The sequence below is a fragment of the Ictidomys tridecemlineatus genome, chromosome X, assembly GCF_052094955.1.
Source record: "Ictidomys tridecemlineatus isolate mIctTri1 chromosome X, mIctTri1.hap1, whole genome shotgun sequence".
NCBI lineage: Eukaryota > Metazoa > Chordata > Mammalia > Rodentia > Sciuridae > Ictidomys > Ictidomys tridecemlineatus.
This window is the reverse complement of record NC_135493.1, coordinates 12,207,847-12,222,282: the sequence shown is the minus strand read 5'-3', so window position 1 is coordinate 12,222,282 and position 14,436 is coordinate 12,207,847. Positions and strand designations below refer to the sequence as shown.

The 14,436-nt window shown below is 36.0% G+C and overlaps 1 protein-coding gene across 2 annotated transcripts in view; it reads left to right on the top strand.

The window, feature by feature from the left end:
- Positions 1–14,436, top strand: part of LOC101977920 (melanoma-associated antigen 10) — a 175,814-nt gene that overhangs the window by 16,022 nt on the left and 145,356 nt on the right. For both annotated transcript variants that reach the window (XM_078034180.1, XM_040286335.2), the window contains one exon: positions 3,152–3,225. The gene's annotated coding sequence lies outside the window, so the exon portion shown is untranslated. The remainder of the gene's footprint in view (positions 1–3,151; positions 3,226–14,436) is intronic.

The window sequence follows — 14,436 nt, the reverse complement described above, 5'->3', positions numbered from 1 at the left end:
TGCATATGGGTATACTTATGGACATACACAAGAACATGGTAGTACACATGTACATAGGGACTCATGCATGCACCCACAGACAAAACAGAGACACACATGAAGAGACATCTACATTCACACACAGACACAGTAGTATATCCATTTAGAACATATACATACAAGCACTTACATCTATGCTTAGAGAGAGAGACATTTAGCAGAGTCACATACAGATGCAGATCCATGCTTACAGAAACATCCACTTATACATAGAGAAACAGACTAAAAGACAAAAACAGACCAAAACACATCTATAAGGTCACATTGACTCACATACACAAGAAGAGAATGCCAGGTTATGTGAATGTCTAGAAAGACAGATACATTCACAGAGGCACAGGCATGTTCACGGAGACAAGAGATGTACACATACCCATACCCATGTATACTCACTCAGAGGTGGACACAGAGACTTGTACAGATGCATAAGAAAAATACAGATTTATTATTATGCAGACTACCACTGAATATGCACATATATGTGGAGACCCGTAAACATTTACCTATACAAACATACTCATAGAAATATGCAGGTCTGTTGGCCTGTGCTCATAGATGTGAAAGTGTGTACACCCACAGAGAAAGAGTTCAACATACATTCACAGACACATACTGGTACACACACTTGTGTGTGTACTCATACATATACATGCAAACATAGATGGGTATACATAACGGAGGCATGCACAAATAAACCCCAGTACAGAAAGCTATGTATGTACCAAAGTCTGCAGTTCCCACACGTACTGAGTCCTCACATGCACAACAACATTCTACATACACACAGCTGCACTTGCTCAGAGACTCTTTGAAGACATTAATTTGCATGCAGACAGATTTATATTCAAACATACACATATGCTCATAGACAGCAGATGGTCTCACAGGCATACACACACCAGGTGGATGAACACATGGATAAACACCAAGGCTTACACACGTGAATATAGAAGCTCCTAGTCATGAAGAGAAGTACAGGCAAGAATATAAAGGTACAGATGTGGAGACTCACACCCAGACATACACATTATGTACATGCAGATGCATAGAAATGCAGAGACTCACACAGAAGAATATTTGCAGCCAGTTAACATGGGGATCAAACAGGTCTACACAGACACAGATGTCATCTTATAAGTATGGATTCAGCAATAGATAAATATAGGTACAATCCTACATATTTACATACATATTCACCCTCTTACATGGTGATGCACTCAGAACCTCTTGCAGACACATGCACACAGAGCTCTATAAATGCACTTATATAGACACACAAATGCACATGCAGATGTACACTTACATGTCATGCCTTCTCTCAGAAAGACCAAGGTAGATCACACTCTGAGCATATGAAAGACATACATATATGTCTATACATAGTACATACCTAAACACATTCGAAAGTGTACACATACAGACATCCATACATACAGATGTGCACACTCACATACCAACATATACATACATTGACACACATAGTCAGACACAATGATCTGTAGATTTACTCATATGCTCATAATGGTACACAAGTTCTAAATGTATGTTAAGTATATGAAAACACATAGACTTACATGTGCCAGAGTAGCTATGTAAGTCCTCAAAACAGAAACACAGACTTACATGCACAGAGACACATGCAGATTTATACTTATAAAAACACAAACATCCAGGGGGCACAGTGGCACATGCCTATAATCCCAGCAGCTCAGGAGGCTGAGGCAGGAGGATCACGAGTTCAAAGTGAGGCTCTAAGCAACTCAGTGAGACCGTGTCTCTAAATAAAATACAAAATAGAGCTGGGGATGTGGCTCAGTGATTGAGTGCCCCTGAGTTCAATCCCTGGTACCCTCCATCCCCCCCCAAAAAAAATTTAATCACATGTAAGAGACATACAAATACTTTTAAAGGAAGCTGTGACTTAAAAAAAAGATTATTTTTTAGTTGTAGTTGGACACAATACCTTTATGTTATTTATTAATTTTTATGTGGTACTGAGGATCGAACCCAGAGCCTCAAACGTGCTAGGTGAGTGCTCCACCACTGAGCCACAACCCCAGCCCCTGGAAGTTGTGACTTTTAATGAACCTTAGTCTTAGCATCTTAAACAAAAACTGAAAATTGTCAAGCCCCTCAATTGACTACACTGTATAAAAGTAGATCAGAAAGATCATACACAGAATCAGAGATCACATGGAAGCACAGAAATATCATCCAGTACGTAACCAAATATAGAAAGATACACACACACACACACACACACACACACACACACACACGTGTGTGTGCACAAACAGCACCAAAATGTCACATTTTAATATTTAAATGCAGAACATTTTCATCCCAGAACTGTCACTTACTGTCTCATTGATTTAGGGTCATTTTTTGTTTTTGCACAGGTAACATAGGGGTAATCTTGGCAGCTATTGTTCAGAGTCGTTTGAAGATTCAGTGAAATCAAGGGATTAACCTTACCGTTTGGAATGTTATAGATGTCGCTGCTGCTGCTATTTTTAAATTTTGTTAGAGCCAAAGTACTTATCTAGATAGGATTTGATTTTTATGGTCAAACTGCATGATTTTATTATATTGATTTATTAATTAACTTTATTTGTAAATGTTCTAATAAAGAATCATTTTAATGTATTAATAAAAAAATGTGGGGCTGGGGTTATGGCTCAGTGGTAGAGCACTTGCCTCGCATATGTGAGGCACTGGGTTCGATCCTCAGCACCACCTAAAAATAAATAAATACGGGCTGGGGATGTGGCTGAAGTGGTAGCACGCTCGCCTGGCATGCTTGTGGCCTGGGTTCGATCCTCAGCACCACATAAAATAAAATAAAGATGTTGTATCCGCCAAAAACAAACAAACAAACAAAAAATAAATAAATAAACAAACAGAATAAAGATAGTGTGTCCATGTATAACTAAAAAAATATTTTTGAAAAAGAATATATTATATTCACAAATAAGATTATTTCTGAAATTCTCAAAGGTGATAAGGCTTTCTTCCTGTCCCTGGAAAATGGAAAGACTTGAAACAATTATTTCCTGTCATTATTATTTGTTGTTGTTATTACTGTCTTTAGCATTTTTTTTCCTTTTTGCAGAAGCTGGAAGATTGAGAGTGGGAGAGAGAGGGCTTCGTGCCAAGTGCACACTTGCCACCTAGTGACCATATTGAGTAAGTACAATATTTGTGCATTGGTCTAAACTGTCCAAAGGTTGTGTAACCATACTGGTGAATAAGCTAGAAAACATCATGTTATAGGGGTTTCTGCTATATCCTGAAATTAAAAAGCAGTCATAAAAATGAACTTCTTTGAAAATCTCATTTCCCACACATGCCCCAAATTTGTATTTGGGTTTCACAAGTGATATGTTCTACAGCATGTTTTATTTGCCACCTAAAATCATTTTAAGAAACCGTATTCCCATTACATTCTTGTCTTAAAATTAACACCAGATATTTACTCTAAGTTTAAACATTTGCAGAGTTATAATTTCTTACCATATTGTAAGTACTTGTGGTTTTAAATAAAATGATTTCATCATATGTTGCATTGTTCAGTGAAATAAAAATGCTGTACTAATTTGAATTTTATCATTGTTGATTTAAGGAAAAATACAAGGAAATAGGTCTAATTTAGTCATCAGAAATTTATATGATTTTCCCATGTCCTTGAAATAACCATTCCATTCAACTTCCTTCACATAATTTATTCTAAGGTAATATATTTTTATGTTAAAAGGCCTTTTAATGGTCTCCTTATAATACATCTCTATAGAAAATATATAAGATGAAAAAATTTCCCTGTAACTCTAAGCCTCTTAAGTTCTAAAAATTTTTTCATTAAATTATTAGTACCAAACAGTTGATCAGAAGAACATAAGATATCATACATTTTGGTAAGTAATTACTAAAATGGAAAGTAGAAGTGGTTGGAAATGCATCTCTTAAGTAAATGTGACCTTATTTTTCCCCAAATTAGTTTATGACTCTGAAAATGACTATTATTTCTAATAAGACAGAATGCCATATTTTTTTCTTATTTTTCATTTTTACAGATAGAAGAACTCAGATAACTTTGAGTTATCTGAGAAAAGAAAAGGAATGAGTGTATAAATTATAGGTCAAAAATTACAGAGTGACCTATCATCAAAAATAATTTTTCTCTAGGTGCAGTGGTGCATGCCTGTAATTCCAGTGACTGGGGAGGTTGAGATGGGAGGTTAAGAGGTTCCAGGCTAGCCTCAGCAACTTATCAAGACCCTGTCTCAAAAAATAAAAAAAGGACTGGGGATGTAACTCAGTAGAAAAGCACCCTGGGTTCAATCCCCAGTACCAAAAAATAAGATAAAATAAATTTTAATGTCTTTAAATTTTTAAAATAAAATTTATGTGAATTTTATTTTTAAATAAAATTTTAAAGTTTAAATGGACAGCTTGATTAGGTCCATTTTTAATTCCATGAAAGCAAAGAAGGAAGCCCTCTAATTTACTAAAGGATTTGTTGCAGAACCATTTACATTTTCAGTTTCCAGAAGCTTACCAGAATGGCTTTACTAAGATTTATCAAATGACCATTATATCTGTTATACTTTCATTTTGAGGCAGTATTCTTAATCCACTATAATTAAAAAAGGTTGGGAAGATCAAAATACTTAGATCAATATGTATTTGCCAATACAATAATTTTTATAAAATGCCTTTGACTTATTGCATCCTTTAAGTATAAAAACTTGCTGCAGATTTGAATCAACAATATTATAGAAAATATTTACAATTTAATTGGCAAAGGCTATGTTCATGTCAAAATAATCAGCCAAATCAGATTTATTTCTAGAAAAAAATCTGGCTCTATTTTTTAAATGAAAATATATCAAGATGCATTTTGATGATCAGCATTAAAACCACAGAGAAATCATTAGGGAATATCTCTTGTTGAATAAATAACAAAGTGAATATAAGATTAAAATAATAATGAGGTATTTATCCACTTCAAAGTAAATTAAGAAATTGAATACTAATTTCATTTCTGGCATGTAATTTTTTTATTTTAATTTTATTTATTTATTAAATACACAATAATAGTGGAATGCATTACAGTCATTATTACACATAAACTGGCATGTAATTTTGTTTATTTGTTTATTTATTTTTGTGGTGCTAGAGATTAAATCCGGGGCTTTGCATATACTAGGCAACCATTCCACCACTAAGCTGCAGCCCCAGCCCCTGGTATGTCATTTTATATTAAACAGTAAAATATTTAGCAGATATTATAAGACAGATGAAACAAGGAATCTGATGGCAAGTACAGTTTCCTTTGGTAAATATGTATACACATGTTTTTAGAACACTAGTGTTGGGTTTCTGGGAATAATTAATTACATATAAAAATATTTTAAGTCCATGAATTTTGTTAGAACACAGAATCAAACTTTTCAGCCATATTTTATGAAAGAAGAAAGTATATATTGCTAAAAATAACTGCTCTGGAAACTAGTACATCATAATTAGTTTTGATAATATGAGATAAAAAATGTTTTTTATAAAATGAGATGAAGATTGGTTTTAATTGGAAAAGATATTTCAAGATACAATCTGAAAAAATGGGTTTTAATTAGTTTAATTGAATGATGTACCTTATCTGAAAGAAATCACATACAATTTCTGTGCATATATTTTACCAGTATAAACATTTTTAGTGCTGGAAAACAATCCAATTATAGTTAAAGAATCAGCATCAACAATGCATACTGCTATTAGCCAGGAGGTGCTTTTCTTTCTTGTTGACAACACATTTTAGTGCTTAAAATTGAGAATAACTGGGGGAGGGGGGAGTTTTAATTTTAAACACGCGGAGGATGGGCAGTAAAGTTGTCCTTAGGCAAATTAATTTTAAGAGAGAATCACATGAAAGTTGAGAATCAGAAAGTGGAAACCCTGATCCTGTCCCTACTCATATACTTTTTTTTTTTTGGTACCAGGGATTGAACTCACTTAACTACTAAGCCACATTCCCAGCCCTTTTTTTTATATTTTATTTAGAGACAGGGTCTCTCTGAGTTGCTTAGGGCCTTGCTAAATTGCTAAGGCTGGCTTTGAACTTGCCATCCTCCTGTCTCAGCTTCCTGAGCCACTGGGATTACAGGTGTGCACCACTGTGCCCAGCCCTACTCATGTATTTCTTAAAAGATTTCATATACCGGTAGCCTAGTTTGAAGACCATTGTGCTAAACTATCCCCAGCAGGATTGCTCCTGAGCAATGTATTATTGTCTTTGTTGGAATAACTAGTTTATTGTAGTTCACATTTACAAGGGTACAGTGGATGTAGCTCCCACTTTTGAATTTCTGCTAAATGCTCCTATGGTTAATCATGTTTCTGGAAGGGATAATTTTGTTAATAAATGCATACCTATGTTGTCCAGTTTGGGAACCGCAAGTCACATGTGGCTGTTGAACATTTGAAATATGGCTGGTATTAATTGAGATATGCTGTGAGTGTAGATACACAGTAAATTTCAAAGACAGGGCAAACAAAGAATTTGGCTAATATTTTAAATTGGTTACAGGTTGATAATATTTTGGGTATATTGAGCTAAATAGTAAATAACATTAAAATTAATTTCACTTGATTTTTAAACTTTTTAAAATATTGCAACATGAAAATTGAGAGCTGGGGTTGTGGCTCAGTGGTAAAGCACTTGCCTAGCATGTGTGAGGTACTGGGTTCGATCCTTAGCACAACATATAAATAAATGAATAAAATAAAGATCCATCAACAATTAAAAAGAAAATTGAAAATTTTGTATGTGATTCACATTATATGTATTATAAGATAACGCTGGTTGAGAGCTCCTATTGAAAAATCTCTAACTTCCTGTAAAGCTACAAGTATGGAAAAAATTGATTTATTCTCTAATCTAGTCTAGTATATTAGTATTTTGAAATAACCAGTATCTTACTGGTGTTTTGGTTTTTATGTTGGAGAATTTCTTGTTGTGATCAGGTACAAGTAAAAATGAAAAAATATTCCATTAAAGATATTTGAAAAAGAATCTTTAATTAGTAATTAGAAATTTTCCTAGTATGAACTTGGGTAAGCATCTCAGTGATTCCATGTACAGCTTTTCAAACTCTTCAAAATTCCCAGTGCTGGATATTGTAAGTATTTCATTACATCTGAGATTTTTTAAAGGTAATTCTTTTTATGTAACACTGAGAAAAAGATATATTTCCCAGAGAAACTATTATGTAATGCTTTCATGTCTATAGAGTTTTAATTTTATACTCACAGAAAGAGCTTATTTAGACTTATTTATGCATATATATTTATAATTTATCATGATATTTCAATAGCCATGACCAAGTCTATGCATATATAGACAGTGACAACTCCCATTCAGCTGCCTCTTGGCCCATAGTAAGTACAGAATGCCATTGATTCTAATTTCAGAGATGAAAAGATGAAAAAATATGCATCTTAGAATTGATTAAGTACAGTTATTTGTCTCATTTGTCAAAACAAAAGGATCACGGAGGGCAGAAAGCCAGACTCCAAGCCATATCAGCATTGGAGTTTAGACATCAGCAGACATCAGTGAAAATACCCTTTATAAATATTGTATTTAGAAAAAAACAAAACATGGCTCTCATTTAAAATGTCATCATAGACCTCTTTAACATTACATTATACATTTTATCCTTTGATAGCTTTCCCAGCATTCTGTTATTGGTTTCCTGGCTGGGAAGTGGGAAGGTTCTGGAACAATGGGGATGGGTGGATCCATGGCTGGACACAGACTGATTTCTCCACACTGAAAATGTCTAGCATCTCTGCACTGAGAACCACTTAGCACAGTCTTGTATGAGGCTGTGCCTTCAATGGCTGTTTGTTCTTCATAAGTGGGCTGACAAAGGGAGCCTTTTTTCTTGTCATGATTTAGTTTTGTCTTAGCATCATCAATGTATCCTTTCTCAACTGAAGGGCCTAAGAGGGGAAGGGATGGAGATTGAGCTGCTTTCCTTCTTTTGTTTTATATAGTATTTGAAAGGGACAGCAAGATGTATCAGGATTCCACAGGAAGTTTATTATATGACAAATCAGTGAAGTAACAAACCGATTTGTCATCCAAGAATGTGACACATCTCTGATTCTCATAGTACTCTTGATGATGCAAGAGATTTATAAGAGCTAACAAAACCAAAAGTTTTCATGGAATAAGGATAAGAAAACAGATGACACATTTTGTCCGTTAACCCTACAGTTGAACATTACACTAAGACTTGGGTATCTCTGAAGGCTTAGCAACATGGTCAACTTTATGAACTTGTGACCTAGGCCTGGTGCTTAAAAGGTCCCCATGTTTGGTTTAATAGTGGGCTCTCACTGACTTGAAATTTTTAATAAGTTTTGAGGAAAGGGCCCCACATTTGTATATTACACTAGGCACCACAAATTATGTAGCTGATATTGTTCAAAAGGAGATATTTATCATTGACTAATTCACTGAAATTTCAAAATTAAATTCGAAGTAGTGCCTTTGTAATGTTTGTAAGGAAAGAAGCAACTGAAGGAAATACAGAGAGCAGGAGGCTCGACAGGTTTATTCAGGACAAACCTGTAGAGGGAGGCGTCCAGTGATGACTGAGAGTTATCTTCCTCTTTCAGCCTAGGATAGATAAAGGGGCATGAGGGAGCAGGGAAATTTTTGCAGTTAAGCCTTGCTAGGAGATTGTCAGGGAACGGTTGTTTTGGTCCTCACCTCCATTCTTTGAGGTGGTCTCTGTTTCATGCAGAACCAGGTGTTTTTAGGATTCTAGTCCCAGATAACAATTTCCTTACTTTATATGATGATGCAGTAATTGTCTGGGGTTTAAGGTCAGGCTGAGTCAGAGTCACTGTGAGGTGACTCTTTAAGATGGAGGATATGTATGTTTCAAAATGGCATTGCCTATATCAGGTTCTTCCTAACAATGTTGTGCATTGATTCTTGTCATCTGTGCTCATAAAAATAGAATCCATAGGTACCATTATCATTGTTGCTATTGTTAGGAGTAATAGTTGTAGAAGAGTTAGAGGATTATTTATGTTACTCAGCAGTACTTTATATCAACTCCCCATGTATTCACAATATGACCTGAGACATCTTTAGTGTCTGTTTTCTCAAATGAAAAATGCCAGTGGCATTATACACTTGCCCTACTTAACCCCAAATGATGAGGCTAATTGTTAGGATAAGACTGAAATTCCCATGGAAGTTACTTTGAGATCTATAAAGATTGAAACAGAATAAAAGATTATATATTCCTCTCCAAGGCATAGACTCTGGCTGGCAATCACCTTTCTGGGACCCTAGGAGTCTTGCCGAGCTCCACATTGGAGCTCATGTGGTCCATGATTACAGAGCAGGTATTCCAGAAGATCTTAGAGCCTTAAAATCAGTTCCTTTGAAATCTCAACAGCCGAAGCAGGGCATCTCACTGTTCTCAAAGATTTGGTCCAGGCACCTGGATAGAAATGGCAGAAATGCAAACAAGATTAAGAGATTGGGAAGAGGGGAGAGGAAGTGCAGCCTGGAAAGGTACTGTGAGCCCCTGGAAAACAGCCACAAGTACTGTGGGACCTCAGAGTTGGCGAGGGAATGGTCAAGAGTGCCAGTCACTTCAGACAGAAATTTTCTTGTTGCCCAGATGGGAATTGTATTCAGAGTTGCTGTTATCTGAGGAAAGGAAACTTTAGCTTTTGATGTGTGAAGAAACTTTTTTGTTTTTTGAATGTAGAAAAAATCTAAAACTAGAGCCTTGAGGAAGTCCAGAAATACCAGATGGCTTTAAAGCATGCAAGAATGCAGGGCTAGGCATCCAGCTCAGTAGCTAGGCTCTTTTATCATATGCACAACACCCTGGCTCAATCCCAGTATCAGGGAAAAAAGAAAAATGCCTAGAGATGCCTTCTTTGGTACATCCTGAGGGTCTTATTTAAACAATTGCAGAGGTTTGTGATAAAATGCAATGGATAAATAAAAATAGTAATTAAAATAGGTCATAAAAATGCCATCAAAATGATGACTTACACATCACCTTGACAGTTATTCCCAGTTCTTGATGAGAGCCAGTGATTGACAGCTTGCTGTATTTCAGTTATCCCTTTTACATTGCTGACAGTGTCTGTCTCCCTGTTTCTCAATCCTATAGGCATAGGGAATCAACTTAATTTAACCTCACTATACTTTTACATTGGTAGGGAATTTCTGGGCTATTTTTATAGTAAGCAAACTGAATATATAAATTGCATTTTACCTAAAGAAACCTTTTCCAGAGGCACCCATAGTGTGTATTTGACTATAATATAAATTATTTAGTAGGACTTATTAAAAGGCCCTATGTTGAATATGTTGAAAACCCCAGTTACGCATAAGGGCATTTAGCCGAACTAGCGTGGCAGGGGGTACATTGGTAGGATTTCTGTACGGAGGAAGGTCAAAATCTTAAAGTACATGAAATTCCTATTGACAAAGTAAGTATTAATTCAGTCATTTGAAATTTGCTCTTGGATTTGTATATTAAATCCAGAGTACTTACAGACAGGAAAGAAAAACTTTCCTTTTTCCTGCATCCACCAAGTAGAAAATTTCTTAATTTTCTTTTCCTATATCATTTTTCTCCCCTGTTGCAACATGGCCTTTTTTGCAAGTAAATAAATAAATGAACTATTTAAATCCCACACAGAGATATATTCAGGCAGTGGTTCTGTATCCCAGTATTTTTCATATGCACATAGGCAGGAAATTCCTATACAAGGTATCCCCCTAAAATCTCATGCAGAAAGCAATCAGTGTGACCTTGAGCTACTAAAGTACTCAATGAATACCTGAAAGAATGTTTCTCAGCCCAAGTATATGGAGAGAGATGGATATTTGTATTGGCAAGATGTCAGGTATTTGTTACTACATCATTTTGACTTGACAGGTGTGAGAAAGGAACACAGAGATTACACAAGGACAAGAGATAGTTTCCGTAAACTCCAGCACTTGGAATCATAGTTTAAAGAAAGCTACAATCAGCTGGGCACAGTGGCACACACCTGTATTCTCAGCGGCTCAGGAGGCTGAGACAGGAGGATCACGAGTTCAAAACTAGCCTCAGCAATGGCGAGGTGCTAAGCAACTCAATGAGATCCTGTCTCATTGCAAAAGTAGGGCTGGGGATGTGGCTCAGTGATCCAGTGCCCGAGTTTAATCCCTGGGAAAGTTACAATCTTAACAGCTTCCACAAAGAGGAGGGATTTTTTTCTCTTTATTCTGCTTTAATTTCACAGTGGTGAGACAATCCTCAGTTATTCAGTTATAATGCATCTTATTTGTCCAATTTTTAACATTACTCAGTATGAATTGAATGTGAATTTTTACAAAACAGTGAAAGACAGCCTACCCAATCTATGATATACTTACAAGATATTTAAATATTTGCACAACAGAAGCAAGAGAATCTTTATCGTGGGGCTTACACAAAGTCCAGTTAATCTGCAGTATTCATGCACCATATTGGGAAAATAACAAGCAAATGGCCACAAAGGTTTCTTCTCATCAGTCGTAAGTGGCCAGGGAACCAGAGCCTTGCACATGACTCCTGGTGCAGTCTGAGCACTCATTCCTCAGCTAAACATCATTTTCCATTGATTTTGTGACATGGCCAGATTGTATTATTGACTCACTCAGAGTTTCCAGATGGTCTGAAGATGCCCCCAAACTGCTTTACAAGGAACTATAAGCATAACCAGTGCTTCCAACCAATGGTATTTCACTCACTGAAAATTAGGTCATGGTGGTACAGGAAATAATAAAGTGGAAGGTAGAAAGTTCTGTGCTATATTATTTTTAGTCAAGAGCTTTAGTGTCTATTTTTCTATTACTTATCCCCATTTTAGTCACTTGTTATTTCATATGGTGCCTGGGAGAGCAGGCTCAAGAAAATATGTAAAAGTAAACATCAAATAGCATTGGCAAACTGTATTGATCATATACATTGCTCACAGTGAAGTGGGAATGAGCCTGAAACTTCCTTTCCCCCTTCAGGTGCTCCCCACAACAGTGTTAGGAATGAGCAACACTACAAGCCTGTATATACAGGAAAAGAGAACCTGTTCAGTTATAAATATAGCATTTTGATGTTTTCCTTCTTCTAGATTTCTAATTAAAAAATAGTAATTGTATATATTCATGGGGTACAAGGTAATGTTTTGATACATGCTTACATTGTGGAATGATTACATCAAGTGAATTAACAAATCCATCACCTCACATATTTATCATTTTTGTGGTAAAAACTTTAAAAATATACCCCTTCAGCAATTTTGAAATAGGCAATGCATTTTTATTTTTTATAGTCAAATTCTGGGCAGTAGATCACTAAAGCCTTTTCTTCCAGTCCAACTGAAATTTGGTACCCTTTCCCCCTTACCTCTAGATTGTAAGCATTAGAACTGTTCACTACATAACCTGAAAAGTGTGATATATTCTGTATCTAAAAACTAAATAATAATCCCGAGTGGAATGTGAAGAAGAAGCGATTTAGCATGTTCATGCTTCACATAGTTGAAAGCATGAGTGGAATCCAGTGTGAAATTACTTTGGGAAAATGTTCACATTCTTGGTGGATTTATACAATCAGTACACATGACCATGATCACTCAGAATTATGTAATTAATACTCCATGGAAGGGTTAAATTAAAAATTGTGACAAGAAGAGTGACTGCTTCAAATTTATTTATAGGGACAATAGGACAGACTATTTGGTATTGGGAATGTTCTATTAAAAAAAAAAAGAGTCATGTTGTTGCTGGGAGCAGCTGGTGAAGACTTTGCTCACATTGCACCATGTTCATGATTAGGTATTCTGCCCAACCCTGCCCTTGAAATTTACTATATTACTGCCCTCTGTCTTCCTCTTTTCTTGATACCTGCATTCCTACAGTATCTACCTTGCAACTGCATTTGTTCCCACATACATAAGTCCCACTCCAAGACCAGTTTCAAGCCTGCTTCCTTCCCTTTGTCCTGTCTTTGGTGTTCTGAAGGACAGGGCACATGAGCTTCTAATGCAAAACTCAGTTCTTCCTAAAAAGGAAAGATAAATACATAAATACATTTTTCTGATTTTCCTAATTGGAAAATTAATAAATGCAATAAAAACTTAATTTAGGTAAAGGATAGGATGAGCTGAATTTTGCATTTTTTTCTCACAGTAGACAGTCTCTGAACTCATGAATAAAGAATTGCATTGGCATGCATCAAATCCTGGCCTTCCTTTTATGGAGAACAGCACAGTTCCTTTTATGGGGAGCATGTGAGGCCAGGTGTACTGGCTTTGACGTTTGTTTTAAATTTTTAAATTTTTAAAAATTTATTTATTTATTTATTTGGTATTGGGGATTGAACCCTTTGGTACTTAACCATTGAGCCACATCCCCAGCCCTTTTTATCTTTATTTACAGACAGGGTCTCACTAAGTTGCTTAGAGCCTTGCTGGTTTTGAACTTGTGATCCTCCTGCCTTAGCCTCCCGAGCTGCTAGGATTACAGGTGTGCACCACCACACCTGGCTTTGTCTCTCGATTGACCATGGGACAGGATGGCTGTGCATAGCCTCCCTTATCAAGAGCTACCTTCTTTTAAGAGTCAGAAATGATCACTGGTAGTAAAATTCCTGACTGGGCCCTTAGTGTCCTGGCCTATTTGGCCATATTCCACAGACATATCCTCTAGTCTCTGCTCTCCATCTCCTTGTCCGACAATCTGTTTGTAGGGCGCAAATCATACCATGGATGACCATGCCTTATGCAGTTAACAGGGCATGTCATGCTCTTTTACAGATTTTTTTTTAATCTAGGAAAGAAGAATGTAAAATATTAACTTGCACCCCAGAAGAAACCACCTCACATTGATTTTAATGAAATGTTATTAAAGTTACAGATTTAAAATTTAAGTATTCAGGAAAATGTGCTTTTTATTTAAAAGAAATGAAGCCATATGGCAGTGAAAATATTTCATTCAGTTTTATCCTTTATTTTTAATATGTATTTAGTTGTAGATGAACACACAGTGTCTTTATTTATTTATATGTGGTGCTGAGGATCGAACCCAGTGTCTCACACATACAAGGCAAGCACTTTACCACTGAGCTACAGCCTCAGCCCCTCATTCGGTTTTATCTTAATGGCAACAGGAAACAGTCTGAGAATGGTACAGATTTCTTCCTTCAAACTAGGAAGTTAATAGGTCAGTGCTCTACCATAATTTCTACCCATTTTGTTCAATGAAGTATCTTACTGGTGAGCCCCAGTACTGGCAGCACACCTGTCAAATAGGAAGGCAGAAAACTTAGA